The 15,447-nt window shown below is 38.4% G+C and overlaps 1 long non-coding RNA gene across 8 annotated transcripts in view; it reads left to right on the top strand.

The window, feature by feature from the left end:
* Window positions 1-15,447, top strand: part of LOC134810442 (uncharacterized) — a 97,337-nt gene that overhangs the window by 69,859 nt on the left and 12,031 nt on the right. For 6 of the 8 annotated variants that reach the window (XR_010158485.1, XR_010158484.1, XR_010158483.1 and 3 more), the window contains one exon: window positions 11,590-15,339. The exons of 1 other annotated variant lie outside the window; for it this stretch is intronic. This is a non-coding gene — a long non-coding RNA (uncharacterized LOC134810442). Of the gene's footprint in view, window positions 1-8,491; window positions 10,206-11,589; window positions 15,340-15,447 lie in introns of those variants that run through there. One more of the 8 variants, XR_010158480.1, reaches the window with a different exon arrangement.

Raw genomic sequence — 15,447 nt, 5'->3', positions numbered from 1 at the left:
TTTAGCTGAATATGTGTACAAATTCACATGTCTGGACTCTGTTCACAACCACCAAAAAACAACCATCCCAAAGGAAGACAAAACATTGTTCTAGAAATATAGGGATGCCAGGTGGAAAGATGAATATGGAAGTGTTTGCAGCAGGCTTTACAATGCTAGTGATGTGCTGTAATTTGAATTGCCACCTTGAGTGGGTTTTGCTTTTCTTACCACTGAAGTTTAGATGACCTGTGACGTGGTTTTTCAAAATTAACAAAACAAGTACAGAGACAGAATCATCCAGAAGCTTTCAAGGATATTACATTCTGGACATGAATTCATGAGATAGGAACCACCCTCAGAAGTGGGAACTTTTAAAATAAAGCTATTGCCTCAGCCCATGGTGGGAAGTTTACAAAACCAGCTGCACTTTGCATCTCTGGGTCTAACAAAGATCACATATCAAAGCTTCATGACCAAATTAATGTGTAGCTTATCCCCCTCCCCAAGGTCTTTCCCTTGGTTTTATTATTACTGACAATATTGTAAGAGCAGTGTGAAATGGCCAATTCACACATGTGCCACGTTTTGCACACTACCTGAACCTGCTGGAACATGATTTTCCTAAGAATGACAGTAATAAACATCTTCTGGCAGAGGCTTGCAAAATCTGCACCAATTTTAGTCACTCAGTAATGCCTCATAAAATTCTTTGAGAACTGCAGGAGAAAAACAATGTACATACTCATGCATAAATTAAAACTAGAAGTGCCAGCTCAATGGAACTCAACTTCTCACACTCTGGGACAACTGTGGAGCAATTAAAACTAAACAAACCCATCAGATGTAGGTACAGCCAACGGTCATCAGAGAAAGTGCTCTCTGTTTGAGATCAAACCATTAACCAGTGCCTTCCTTGAGTTGATTCCCTCTTTGGTCTGTGAAAATATTCAGGATACTTTACATAATCCTTCCTGATGAGTTATCTTACAAAGGCAATGTCAATGTGAATGGATGAGAAGAAAAATGCTCATCTTGATTTCCCTTTACATTTAAGGATCATTTTCTGCACAAAATGTGATATAAGCCTAAACATTCCTGATTCCCTTCTTTACATAAAAGTTTCAAGTTTGAGCTCTGTCATTTTCATGGGTGAACAATTCACAAATGCTCTTTATTTTGTCAAGTTTTAAAGAAAGAAAATAATCAGAAATACCTAAAAAATATTCTCATAGAACTCAAAAAATCATTAGTTCATAGAGCATTTCTAGCAATACTTTAGAATCATTTTCTCAGCCCTGCTCACTATGAGTAGGACTCTTTACAGTTTTCAGAACTGAAAAAAAAAAATCGGTTTTATGGTCAAGTTTCCATACTTGTCTTAGCAATTGAAATCTTATTCTACAGTTGTTTGGAACGTTCTCAGGTGGAAAGTAATGGGTACCAGTTTTATCTGTCATCTAACATAATATTTGGCAGTTGATACAATGTGGTGTATTAATACTCCCCTCAAATAGCAAGATGACAATTTGGGAATTTTTCCCCAGATCTGGAAGCAGGTTTAGTTGGTCCTGGGACACTCCCAACCAACTTGCCAGAGATTGCTTTAGTCATGGTCATGTGACCAATTCTGGACAACAAGCCATGCCTTGAGGTTTATGACAGGCCCTTGGGAAAGTTCTTCCTTGCTTTTAAGAGAGAATAGGAAAGCTTTATATTTCTCCCCAATGGTTGTGAATGAGAAAACATGTAGCCCCTATTACTTTGGGCATTTGTCTCAAATCTATGAAGAAATGAGATAAAGCCAATTTTTGAGGTGCTAGTATTAGTCCGTTTTCATACTGCCATAAAGAACTGCCCAAGACTGGGTAATTTATAAAGGAAAGAAGTTTAATTGACTCACAGTTCAGCATGGCTGGGGAGGCCTCAGGAAACTTACAATCACAGCAGAAGGCAAAGAGCAAACAGGTACCTTTTTCACAAGGCAGCAGGAAGGAGAATAGTGAAGAGCAAAGGGGGAAGAGCTCCTTATAAAACCATCAGATCTCATGAGAACTCACTCACTATCATGAGAATAGCATGGGAGAACCACCCCCATGATCCAATTACGTCCACCTGGTCTCTCCCTAGACATATGGGGATTATGGGGATTACAATTCAAGATGAAATTTGGGTGGAGACACAAAGCCTAACCATATCAGTGGTGGATTAGCCAACACTAAACCCTACCTATTTCTGATTTCCTTTTGTATTAGCTAGTAAGTAATCTGTTCTTTTAAGTCATTGTTTCAGGTTTTGTCACTTACAGTAAGAGGCAGTTCAAAAGACTTAAGAACTTTACAAAATGTCCTTTCTTATTACACAGTGACTTATGGGGTGGAGGGTTGCAGATACTCAGTTGTTAAGTGTATGGACCAAAATGACATATGGCAAAGAAGCAGGCCCATTAGACAATGAAAGAATAATGATGTAAGAATGGCAGGCTCTTTGTCTCAGAGAAGTGGCTACACCTGATAAGAATCCCAGCTCTACCACCCATGTGTAGGCCCTCACCAAATTTTTCTGCAACTCTCTAGGGTTTAATTTCTAATATTTTTTTCTCTATATCCTCCTTCTTGACTCTGCACCTGCTATTTTCAATTACAGCCCATCCACCTCACTTGTTGTGTGCACACACACACACACACACACACCACATCACAGAGTATTCTGTGATGGTGGTGTCCCAGATGATTTGGGGAATCACAGGAGGGGAAAATGAGTCCTTCCTGTATAAATAACTGCATACATACTTTCTGTTTTTTCTCTTGTCTCTTCTTACCTATTCAGAGACACCTACAAAATTCTTTTTATGTTTTATGCACATGAATTTTATCCACTCCTAGGACATAAAACTTCTTTATTTCTACTCTAAGCAATATGCCAAAGAATTTTCCCAATAAATGTTGATCTTCTTCTACAAGGACTCCTTTTCCAACTGCAAAATATATATATACACACACATATGTATGTATATATATATTCATATATGTATATATACATATATGTATGTATATATATATTCCCATTGAAAAGTGCACTTCTTTTTCAAATTTATGTGAAAATTGGCTTACTTAGGAGGAAGATGTTCTTAGGATACTGCACCTACAAAATAAAATTCCCAAATATGACCAGGAGCATCCTTCTGAATCAGTATGACTCTCAACTCCAAATGAAGTTTAGGTTTTGCCTGACCCCTTCCCAAGTAGAAAATGTTTCTTAGGCAACAGGGGCTTTTCCCACAAAAAAGGTCAGTTTTGGGATTAAAGAGAGGTACAAACGAATGGTTTTAGGAGTAGATACATCTTAGGTAAGAAATAGAGAAAAGGATTCATACAACAACTGTAAGGCTCTGAATTCCCAGGAGAGTATGTAGAGCACTCGGTCCTGACAGTAAGCACCCTCTTTGAATAAATAGAGTCCTGCCAGATGGCAGGATTCCAAGCTGATGCTTTGAGAAGAAAGACCTCTGGAAAAACCTCACAATATTAATAAATACTTGTCATTAGATAATTTCAGCTGCAAAAAATGCTTCAAATGTCTCTTCCAATATAATTCACCTTTGTTCTAGATATCAAAGATCTCAGAAAAGCAGTTAAGACTATGATGTATAAGTCAGCACTTAAAAGATCTTACCTTTTAATTAATGGTTATAAAAATTATTCACACTCAAAATATCAACTCAGAAAAAAAAAATCTCACAATTTGGGCCAGTTTTGTTATCCTTTATATAGCACTGAAGTATTTGCTTATTGCAATAGTATAGAGTGTTTCTATACAATCACATATTTTTGCAGATATAGAGGCAGCACACACACAGTTGTTGATTATTAATTTTCAAAAAGAATATAATTAATAGCTTGGAATGACAGAATGAAGAATGTAATTAATAGCCTGGAATGACAGTATTGTTGAGTGCTAAGAAAGCTATGGTCTTCAGACTGGCAAAAGTGGCAAAACCGCATCTCTACAAAAAATATAAAAATTAGTCGGGCGTGGTGGCACACAACTGTGGTCCCAGCTACACAGGAAGCTGCGGCAGGATAATCGCTTGAACCTGGGAAGCAGAGGTTGCAGTGAGTCACTGCACTCCAGCCTAGGCGACGAAGCAAGACTGTGTCTCAAAACAAAACAACATGACAAAACAAACAAACAAAAACACCTATGATCTTGTTTTGGTTCTAAAAGTTTCAAACTTTACCTTTCCCAGGATGCCTTAGTTTTCTCATTGGTAAATGAGGTAACTGGGTGTTCTGTTCGTTATGTAACTCACAGTTTTAAATTATTAGATCTGATTTTAATGAGCTTGAAAATACAAATCAAGGTATCTAATCTCTTTTGCTCTCAGGTTTTTCAACTATAAAAGAGAATTGTAAGATACCAGTAGTGAGTGTATGCATATAACATCTGGAGCCCTTTTTGGAGAACAATGCTTACGCTCTCCCCAACTCCTGCCCCACCCCTGGCATCTCGGTTCCACCGTAAACTCATTATTAGTTCAGGTGGTTTGAGAGAAGTTGATCAGGTTCTGTCAAGGGAAACACATGACCTGTCCTGAACAATCTGACCAGTGATTAGCCATGGCCATTGTTACAGAAATAGACATTTGACCCAGGCTATACCAATTAATATTCTCTTAAGACTTTTGCTGGACCTAACCAGAAACAAAACTCCCTTTTTCTGAGGTGTAAGCAATGAGAGAAATTTGACTTCAATTTGCCATTGGCCACGTTGCCACTACTTGTAGTGAGAATGAAGGTAAGGTGGGAGTTGAGAGAGAGAACATTTCATTTCGAATCCCAGAATTCAAATGCCTAAAGCCTATTTTTTGCTTGTTTGTTTCATGAGCCAACAAATGTTCCTTTTCCTTAAGGTAGTAATTTTCCTTGGATTTCTGTCACTAAACACTGAAAATATTGACAGACATATTACCTTAGAAATTTATGAAACGTGGGAGGAACCAAGATGGCCGAATAGGAACAGCTCCGGTCTACAGCTCCCAGCGTGAGCGACGCAGAAGACGGGTGATTTCTGCATTTCCATCTGAGGTACCGGGTTCATCTCAGTAGGGAGTGCCAGACAGTGGGCGCAGGTCAGTGGGTGCGCGCACCGTGCGCGAGCGGAAGCAGGGCGAGGCATTGCCTCACTCCAGAAGCGCAAGGGGTCAGGGAGTTCCCTTTCCGAGTCAAAGAAAGGGGTGACCGACAGCACCTGGAAAATCGGGTCACTCCCACCCAAATACTGTGCTTTTCCGACGGGCTTAAAAAACGGCGCAGCGCGAGTTTATATCCCGCACCTGGCTGGGAGGGTCCTACGCCCTCGGAATCTCGCTGATTGCTAGCACAGCAGTCTGAGATCAGACCGCAAGGCGGCAGCGAGGCTGGGGGAGGGGCGCCCGCCATTACCCAGGCTTGATTAGGTAAACAAAGCAGCCGGGAAGCTCGAACTGGGTGGAGCCCACCACGGCTCAAGGAGGCCTGCCTGCCTCTGTAGGCTCCACCTCTGGGGGCAGGGCACAGACAAACAAAAAGACAGCAGTAACCTCTGCAGACTTAAATGTCCCTGTCTGACAGCTTTGAAGAGAGCAGTGGTTCTCCCAGTACGCAGCTGGAGATCTGAGAACGGGCAGACTGCCTCCTCAAGTGGGTCCCTGAGCCCTGACCCCCGAGCAGCCTAACTGGGAGGCACCCCCCAGCAGGGGCACACTGACACCTCGCACGGCAGGGTACTCCAACAGACCTGCAGCTGAGGGTCCTGTCTGTTAGAAGGAAAACTAACAAACAGAAAGGACATCCACACCAAAAACCCATCGGTACATCACCGTCATCAAAGACCAAAAGTAGATAAAACCACAAAGATGGGGAAAAAACAGAACAGAAAAACTGGAAACTCTAAAAAGCTGAGCGCCTCTCCTCCTCCAAAGGAACGCAGCTCCTCACCAGCAACGGAACAAAGCTGGACGGAGAACGACTTTGACAAGCTGAGAGAAGAAGGCTTCAGACGATCAACTTACTCTGAGCTATGGGAGGACATTCAAACCAAAGGCAAAGAAGTTGAAAACTTTGAAAAAAATTGAGAAGAATGTATAACTAGAATAACCAATACAGAGAAGTGCTTAAAGGAGCTGATGGAGCTGAAAACCAAGGCTCGAGAACTACATGAAGAATGCAGAAGCCTCAGGAGCCGATGCGATCAACTGGAAGAAAGGGTATCAGCAATGCAAGATGAAATGAATGAAATGAAGTGAGAAGGGAAGTTTAGAGAAAAAAGAATAAAAAGAAATGAGCAAAGCCTCCAAGAAATATGGGACTATGTGAAAAGACCAAATCTACGTCTGATTGGTGTGCCTGAAAGTGATGGGGAGAATGGAACCAAGTTGGAAAACACTCTGCAGGATATTATCCAGGAGAACTTCCCCAATCTAACAGGGCAGGCCAACGTTCAGATTCAGGAAATACAGAGAACACCACAAAGATACTCCTCAAGAAGAGCAACTCCAAGACACATAATTATCAGATTCACCAAAGTTGAAATGAAGGAAAAAATGTTAAGGGCAGCCAGAGAGAAAGGTCGGGTTACCCTCAAAGGGAAGCCCATCAGACTAACAGTGGATCTCTCAGCAGAAACCCTACAAGCCAGAAGAGAGTGGGGGCCAATATTCAACATTCTTAAAGAAAAGAATTTTCAACCCAGAATTTCACATCCAGCCAAACTAAGCTTCATAAGTGAAGGAGAAATAAAATACTTTACAGACAAGCAAATGCTGAGAGATTTTGTCACCACCAGGCCTGCCCTAAAAGAGTTCCTGAAGGAAGCGCTAAACATGGAAAGGAACAACCAGTACCAGCCACTGCAAAATCATGCCAAAATGTAAAGACCATCGAGACTAGGAAGAAACTGCATCAACTAATGAGCAAAATAACCAGCTAACATCATGACAGGATCAAATTCACACATAACAATATTAACTTTAAATGTAAATGGACTAAATGCTCCAATTAAAAGACACAGACTGGCAAATTGGATAAAGAGTCAAGACCCATCAGTGTGCTATATTCAGGAAACCCATCTCACGTGCAGAGACACACATAGGCTCAAAATAAAAGGATGGAGGAAGATCTACCAAGCAAATGGAAAACAAAAAAAGGCAGGGGTTGCAATCCTAGTCTCTGATAAAACAGACTTTAAACCAACAAAGATCAAAAGAGACAAAGAAGGCCATTACATAATGGTAAAGGAATCAATTCAACAAGAAGAGCTAACTATCCTAAATATATATTCACCCAATACAGGAACACCCAAATTCATAAAGCAAGTCCTGAGTGACCTACAAAGAGACTTAGACTCCCACACATTAATAATGGGAGACTTTAACACCCCACTGTCAACATTAGATCAACGAGAGAGAAAGTCAACAAGGATACCCAGGAATTGAACTCAGCTCCTATACTGGATGCATATATATTTAGGATAGTTAGGTCTTCTTGCAAATCGAACCCTTTACCATTATGTAATACCCTTTAATTTTTAAAATATCTTTGTTGGCTTAAAGTCTGTTTGGCTTAAAATCTATTTGTCTGAAATTAGTATACTAATCCTTGCTTTCTTCTGTTTTCCATTTGCCTGGTAGATTTTTCTTCATCCCTTTACTTTGAGCCTATGGGTGTCATTGCATGTGAGATGGGGTCTCTTGAAGGTAGCATACCATTGGGTCTTGCTTCTTTATCTAACTCACCACTCTGCCTTTTGACTGGAGCATTTAGCCCATTTATATTCAAGGTTAATATTGATATGTGTAAATTTCATTCCTTCATCATGTTGTTAGTTGGTTACTATGCAGACTTAATTGCATGGTTGCTTTACAGTGTTAATAGTCTATGTACTTAAGTGTGTTTTCAAAGTGGCTGGTAATGGTCTTTCCTTTCCATATTTAGCACTCTGTTCAGGACCTCTCATAAGGCAGTTCTGGTGGTAATGAATTCCCTTAGCATTTGCTTGTCTGAAAAGGACCTTATTTCTCCTTTGTTTATGAAGCTTAGTTTAGCTGGATATGAAATTCTGGGTAGGAGTTTCTCTTCTTTAGGAATGCTGAATCAAGGCCCTCAATGTCTTCTGGTTTGTAGGGCTTTTGCTGAAAGGTCCGTGGTTAGACTGATGGGGTTCCCTTGGAAGATGTCCTTCCCCTTCTCCCTAGCTGACTTTGGGAATCTGTTTACTATGTGTCTTGGAGATGGTCATCTTCTGTAGTACCTTGAAGGGGTTCTTTGCATTTCCTGAATTTGAATGTTGCCCTCTCTAGTGAGGTTGGGGAAATTCTCATGGACCATATCCTGAAATATGCTTCCAAGTTACTTGCTTTCTCTCCTTCTCTTTCATAAGTGCCAATAAGTCATAGATTTGGCCACTTTACATAATCCCATATTGCTTAGAAATATTGCTTATTCTTTAATCTTCTTTCTTTCTTTTTGTCCAGCTACGTTATTTTGGAAAACTGGTCTTCAAGCTCTGACATTCTTTCCCCACCTTGGTCAACCATACCCATGCAGAACTATGGTAAAGATTACGTACCAAAAATCAGAACAATTTCCATTTACCGAATGCTGACCATCACATTATGTTCGACATTCATGAATATCCTCTGTTGTGGAAAGCAATAGTGCAGTTTGAAAAAAAAAATCAATGCTGCTACCTGAGGGAAAGGCAAGTGAGATGGACTTGGAAAGGGAAAAGAGAAAGTGAACCCAAAGGTCCAAGGTCAAGTATACCCTCCAACAGATCAGAGAAAAGATGAAAATACAGAATGAGTAAGGTTGTGTGAAATTTAATGAAGAAAGAAAGCAAAATTGCAGTAGCAATAGTATCACAAGAATAACCCATAAGTGTGAGTGTACCTGCATTCACCCTGAGATGCACACCAAACCCAAACTTCCCTTCTCCCAACTAAATAATCACAAGTTCTTTATCTGCCTCAAATTAGATGCTGAAGGATAGAGAAAAAAGCAAAGAAAAGTCTAAAGTTCAAAACATAATGCACAAAACATTTTATGACTGCTTACTACTTGCTGTATCCTGGTGATAAAGAGAAGCAGTAGAAAGAAAATCACACTAGGAAAAGAGATCTGAGAGTTGAAAGGCAGCTTCCCAGAATCAAGCCAAGTATACGTTTTCATGTTATTTGTGTTGCATGCTTCCACTTTAAGTCATAGGTACTTGCATGTCAAAGGTACTCTGTAAGCACTAAGTGAATCAAACAGAATGAAAGGGGAGAGGGAAGATGAGATTCATTTAGAAGAAGAAATAAGAAGGCAATTTACTTTTGCATAGGTGGGAACATAGTTCAGGGCTCTTTACACTGGCTAAAAAGGAAGAAAAATAATAAAGAGAGATGGGTTGCCAATCACACAAATGTAAATGTTCAAAGATATATGAGATTTGAGGTGGAAGATGTATGATCGTATGTGTGATTTCCTCAGTGACAGGAAATATCAGATTTATGAATGTACTATGCTCCATTTTCATCTGTAAGAGGAATTTGAAAAGGAAATATTATTTTGGGTCATGACTTGTCTTCTGCATATAATAAAAATAGTTTGAAGACTTTAACTACATAACTAAAAAAAGTATAAAGGAATTTGATGTGTGCTGGGCAGAAGGTGGGGGGCACAAAAAGTAATATGTGGACACATTGAGTCACAAACAAATCCAAAATATAGGCATGAAAACTGTTTATTAATTCCTCGCTGCATGACAGAAGTGGCTTAATATACTCTTTCCAGACCAAAGCATCTTTATCTGCAAAATGAGAGGATTAAATTAGGTTATCTCTAAGTTCATTTAAAATTGTTTTAAAACAATCTATGTAGATAAACAGAGTAGCAGTCTGCAATGTATTTAAAAGGAAATGGACTAGTCAAGTTGGCAAGATCTATGTGAAAGAATTATTGTTGTGCTATATAAAAAAAGATTCTGCCTTTTTAAATAAGACAAGTAATGACAAATTAATTTTCATGCAGGTTGAAAATGTGGCAGGTGTGTATGGAGAATGAGAAAATTCCTGTTATAATAGAGATGACTTAAATTATGAGGATGGTAAAGAAGAGGGAATGTTTTCTGTCCTTTCAAGATGTCAAAGCTTAATTGAACATGTTTTTAAAAATGAAAATAAAAATCTCAGTGCAAAGAATACATTTACTTCTCTAGTAGAGACTATTAATTGCAGAATCGCAATACATATGATCTCCTTCTTCTTTGTTAACCAAGTCTCAATCACATTTGGTTAACAAATAAAATACTACACTCCCCGTCATCCCTTGTAGCGAAATGAGCTTATAAGTCTAAGTCCTGCCCAGTGAGATGTAAGCTTACTATTTTGTGACAGTCTTTCTGGGAAGGCTGCTTAAAGGGAGCCAATAAGTCAAGGAGAAAGGATAATCATTTATCCTTCCCCACCTCTTCCTGCTACAACAGAAGGGATGGCTGGAGCTATAGCAGCCAATTTAGACTATAGATAAACTCAAAGAAGGAAGCTCCATGCTAAAAATGGAATATAGGAAGAAATAGACTGTATCACCGATAACGTCCTCATGCCACCAGAATGATTTATCTTCAAACTTCTCTTTTAACCGAAAAAAAAAGTAAACTTCTGTCTTGATTAAGCCACTCTCATTTTCATTATTATTTCCTTCCCTGGTTATACACCTTTAAAGCTTATTCCAACTGATTTAGTACTTGGAAGTAAGGTTCTTCAAGTATCAGAAACTAAAATGTGGCACTAAATATGTAATGGAAGCAGAGCTGCATAGGTGCATAGCAATGACTCAGATAATGAAAGCCAAAAATCTCATGATCTTTATAATAAATCTACAAAATATTTAGTCAAGTCATCACCTGCTACACATTGGAAGCCAACCACATGCTGCCAAAGGCTACATATAGTATTAGGAGAAATGGTAAAATATTGGTATGGGTTGTCAGAAAAATCCTAGCATGACAAATTCAAGGTGGAACTAACTACCTGGCCAGTCTCAGAGTTGAAACGGAAAGACATGCACCTTTGCTAAGGAAGGTACTCTTTGCCTATAACCCACAATCTCAGTTGACTGAGAGTCTGGTAATTTGAAAACTTTCATGGTTGAAAAAGCCAACTGCCTATACTCCAAATTGAAACAGTTAAAAGAAGCGTCTGAAAATTCTAGCCTTAGTGATAAATATGACTTTTGCCACACCATACAAAAGTTGTGAGCCTGCTGGCAAAGATAATGCATTACTTCATATGTTCTCAATGCAGCAGACAGCAAGCTGAAAATTATTTAGATGCACAGAGCACAGAGGTCTGTAAATAAAAGACCAGGGTCTTCAAGCTTAATAATTCCATTTACCCAAGGTCATTGGCTGTGTTTATTCACACTTGGAGATGACCAAAAAACAACTACGCTGAAAGTCTGTCATACTTTTTAGGGTATCTTATTGTCCAGAACTAATCCAGTGGGTCATGAACCCATACTAAAAGGAAGTGGCTTGCTACATATGTGCAGTCCTTAGTGAAGATATTCTCCTGAATGTCCATTTCAGATGTGGCCACAGAGGACAACAGAAAAGGAAGACCCTCCTGAAGAGCAAATCCAGGGGCCACGAAAGAAAATGAACAAGAGAATTTTTATTGAAGAGCAGAACCTGGGACTGCCAGATGGACCAACTAAAGAACTCACTTCACAACTAGGGCAGTGAGTCCTCACCAGTTCTTCTCAGCAAGAGTTGGCTGCTGTAAAATCAGAGAGATTATTCATGCCTTATGGTTAATAAAAGTATCTATAGGTAACTGAATCTTGAGGAGCCAAATTGAGGCCTGATGAAGGAGACTGTACATCATCCAGAGAGAATGAACTTGGAGCAGGATGCAAAGACTGCAGGGGAGAAATCAGGGTTTTTCTGCTGGAGGAAGAAGCAGAGGGTACATAGACATAAGGTATCCAAAGAAGCCCACTATAGAAGCTGGGACAGATTGCATACTTATTCTCAATTCTTCACTCCTTCCTATGCAGTAGAGCAGAGAAAATCGAGTATACCTGTGACTTGCTTTGACCAGTGGAAAGTTAGAGGGGACAAGAGCACAGGCTTTAAACATGCCCATATGGGACTTCTGTGCCTACCATGAGAACATGCCCCATAATTGTTAATGCAGGGAGAATGAGGAGATGTGGTGCAGACTCTTAGCCAATCCCAAGAGCTGGGTTCAAGGGTAGCCAACACTCATCCTAGAGAAGTGTCCCCTCTGACCTGCAGACACATGGCCAAGAAAAATCAATGCATGTTGTTGTAAACCATTGCATTTCAAGGCTGTTTGTGATGCAGCATCCTGGCTAATAAACCAGCCAGGTCTATTCTAACAATTGTAGCTCAGAGTAAAGAATGTGGGCATCTCATCAGCAGACATGATCACTAAAAAGACAGAGAAAAGATACAATGAGAAAACTATAAGCAAACTCTTGGAAATCCAAAGAACAAAATAGAAGAAAGAAGAAAGATTAAGAAATTTCTAGAAACATCCTACGGTGGTCAGGAAGACTGAGACATTAAGCCTAGGAGATAAAAATGGACAGGCAGATTCATATCATGCTTAAAAAGAAACTGCAAATGATTGAGAAGTTTTTTTTAAAGTGGAACTATTTCAAAAGTAAGAAATTAGTAAAGGGACAAAGTTGTTAATGCACCATAAACAAGTGATCAAAAGCAGAAAAAAAAATGAACTGCTGTGGAAATGGACACAGTGTCATCCTATTTTTAGTGGACTACTTGAGTTTTTTAAAAAATTAGGAGGAAGGTAAAAGGTTCAGAAAATAGAAACAGAAGTGTAAATAATACTATGAAATGGGCCTAGCTGAAACAGCTGACTTTTCAAAAGAATACATTAAGTGAAGAATACAGAATGAGATCCTTAAAAAAAGAAGTCAGGAAAGTATTACATAGAGTAATTGCAAAGGCCTTCTCTCCTTATAACACGGAAATTGATGGATTTGAGAATAAGGATATTAAAAAAGATCTTTAAGAGTCTACAGGAAATAGAAGAGCTAGGACAAAGCATGGATGTCATGTAGAATATTTTATGATAAACTGCTGACCTGAGCCAATAATTCTTGGGCTGGGGAAAAAAACTGTTTCTCTATAGATAGGTGGGTGGGGGTGAGGGTGGAGAGGGAAAATTGTAATGCTTACTTTCTAAATAGATTTCAAAGGAATGCGGGAGAACACAAAGAGAACTAGCTTGCATTGATTTTTTTTAATATTAGCATTTTGTTGATAAAACAGAAAGCAGGAAGAAAAATAATGAATCATGCATGTAGTAATAAAAAGTGTGGTAGGTGATTAACGTGTTAAGAGTCAAGGGAAGAACTCATCAGAAGAGTAAAAGAAGAGAACTGGAAAGCAAAGGGGGACAATCAACAAAATGTGAACATACAGTTTATACGAGGAATGCAATCATACAGGTACCAATAACTCAGTTGCAAGGAATAATTGAAATATGCACATATATAAAAAGTACACATACTTTGTATAACTTGAAAAACATTTGAGGATCAAATAAAATAATGTATTCGAAAATATTTATAAAAAGCATGAAGTTTTCTACAGACAAATTAGTGGGTGCAATACTGAGCACTACTCCTTGAAGGTGAACAACATAGAAATATTTTTCAGTGCAACTCAACAAATGTTTATTTAATGGCTGCAATGTACTGAGCAAATTTTAGGCTCTGGTAAGACACATCAGTAATGAAGACAAACATATGCATTAACTATATCAAGCAGGACAAAGGGCTCTAAAGAGAATGAATGCAGTTCTCCAAACAGAGATCTCTGCTGTCACTATTGAATATCTTGTAAACTCTCCAGAAACGTGTATGTGCAAGCGTGTGTCTGTTTGTGCATATATATATGTGTATATTTTAATGCTACACATTTGAAGATACCTTATTACACTATTCACGACTTTGTGATTTTCTCTTAACACAGCAATTTGGAGATTACCCCCTTTCAGAACATAGAGAGAGCTACTTCATTTCTCCTAATAGCATATTTTATTGCGTGGTTGTGCCATAATTTATTGAATTACTGGCCTTTAATGAACAATTATGCCATTTCCAGTCCTTTCTTATTCATGTAATGCTTATTGATACTGTGCTTTATATATGGGCTAGTATACCTGTTAACACAAATCTTGAGAAGTGAAATTTCTGTCACCCGGCAAGTGAATTTTTAATTTTGATACATAGTGCCAAATAGCCTTCAAAGTGAAACATTCACTTATATTCCCACCAACAGTGCACAAAATTGCTTTTGTCCTCAAACTTCCTGCCAATGCCATTTATTATCAAACCATTTGATCCTTGCAAGTACAGTAACTAAGAAGCTATCTCATTGCTGTTTGAATTACAAACTACAAATCTCATTGTAGTTTAAAATGCAAACCATAATGGTCTTGTTATGAGCAAATATGAGTAGGTTTTTACATATTTAAAAGTCTTTTGAGTTTCTCTTACTGTGAATTATCTGTCTATAATCTTGGCCTATTTTTAAAAATTAATAAGTTAGAAGAAATGAGCCAATTTTCATATATCTTGGCAGGTTTTTCCAGTTTCTTATTTTCCATTCAAATTTATTTATGGTTGTTTTAAACCATTTTGACATTTTGATCTTTTTTTAATTTTGAGATTATTGTAGATTTATTTGCAGTTTTAAGAAATAATACAGAGAGAATTCCATATACCTTTCACCATTTTCCCTCACTGGTAATGTTTTGCATAACTACAGGACAATGTCACAAGTAGGAAGTTGACACTGACACAATGCATCTACCTTATTCAGATGTCAGATTTACATTCACTTGTGTGTGTATGTTAGTTCTACACAATGTTGTCACAGTGCAATTTCCTGTGTGCACTACTGTGGTCAAGATACAGACTTGTGTTTCATCGCAAAGATTCCCTTGCTACCCTTTTCTATTCACAGTCCCTCCTTAAGCCCTGACAAGCACACATCTGTTCTCCATCTCTATAACTTGGTCACTTCAAAAATGAATGGAATCATGGAGTCTGAATGGAATCATGGAGTATGCAATATTCTGAGATTGGCTTTTTCCACTCAGTGTAATTGTCCTGCATTTGTAAAAAAATTGGCATTTCGAATTTTGGTACTATGCTATTTAGCTTAAGGTTCATACCAAACTTTAATTGTAGATTTAAACTTTTTCATTGTCTTTCGTTTGGTAGTTTCATGCAGTTTTCCCTAAAGTGGACCTTGTATAATTTTAATAAAATTACTCTTGCTTGCTTTTAGTTTTGTTTACCTATATTTTGCTTCCTGCCTTTATTGATTTTAGATGAATATCATAATAGCACCTGTGTCATTTTGTGGTCCAAATTGATGGTCTTT

Source organism: Pan troglodytes, chromosome 6 (assembly GCF_028858775.2).
Source record: "Pan troglodytes isolate AG18354 chromosome 6, NHGRI_mPanTro3-v2.0_pri, whole genome shotgun sequence".
Classification (NCBI taxonomy): domain Eukaryota; kingdom Metazoa; phylum Chordata; class Mammalia; order Primates; family Hominidae; genus Pan; species Pan troglodytes.
This window is presented reverse-complemented; position numbering and strand designations above follow the sequence as displayed.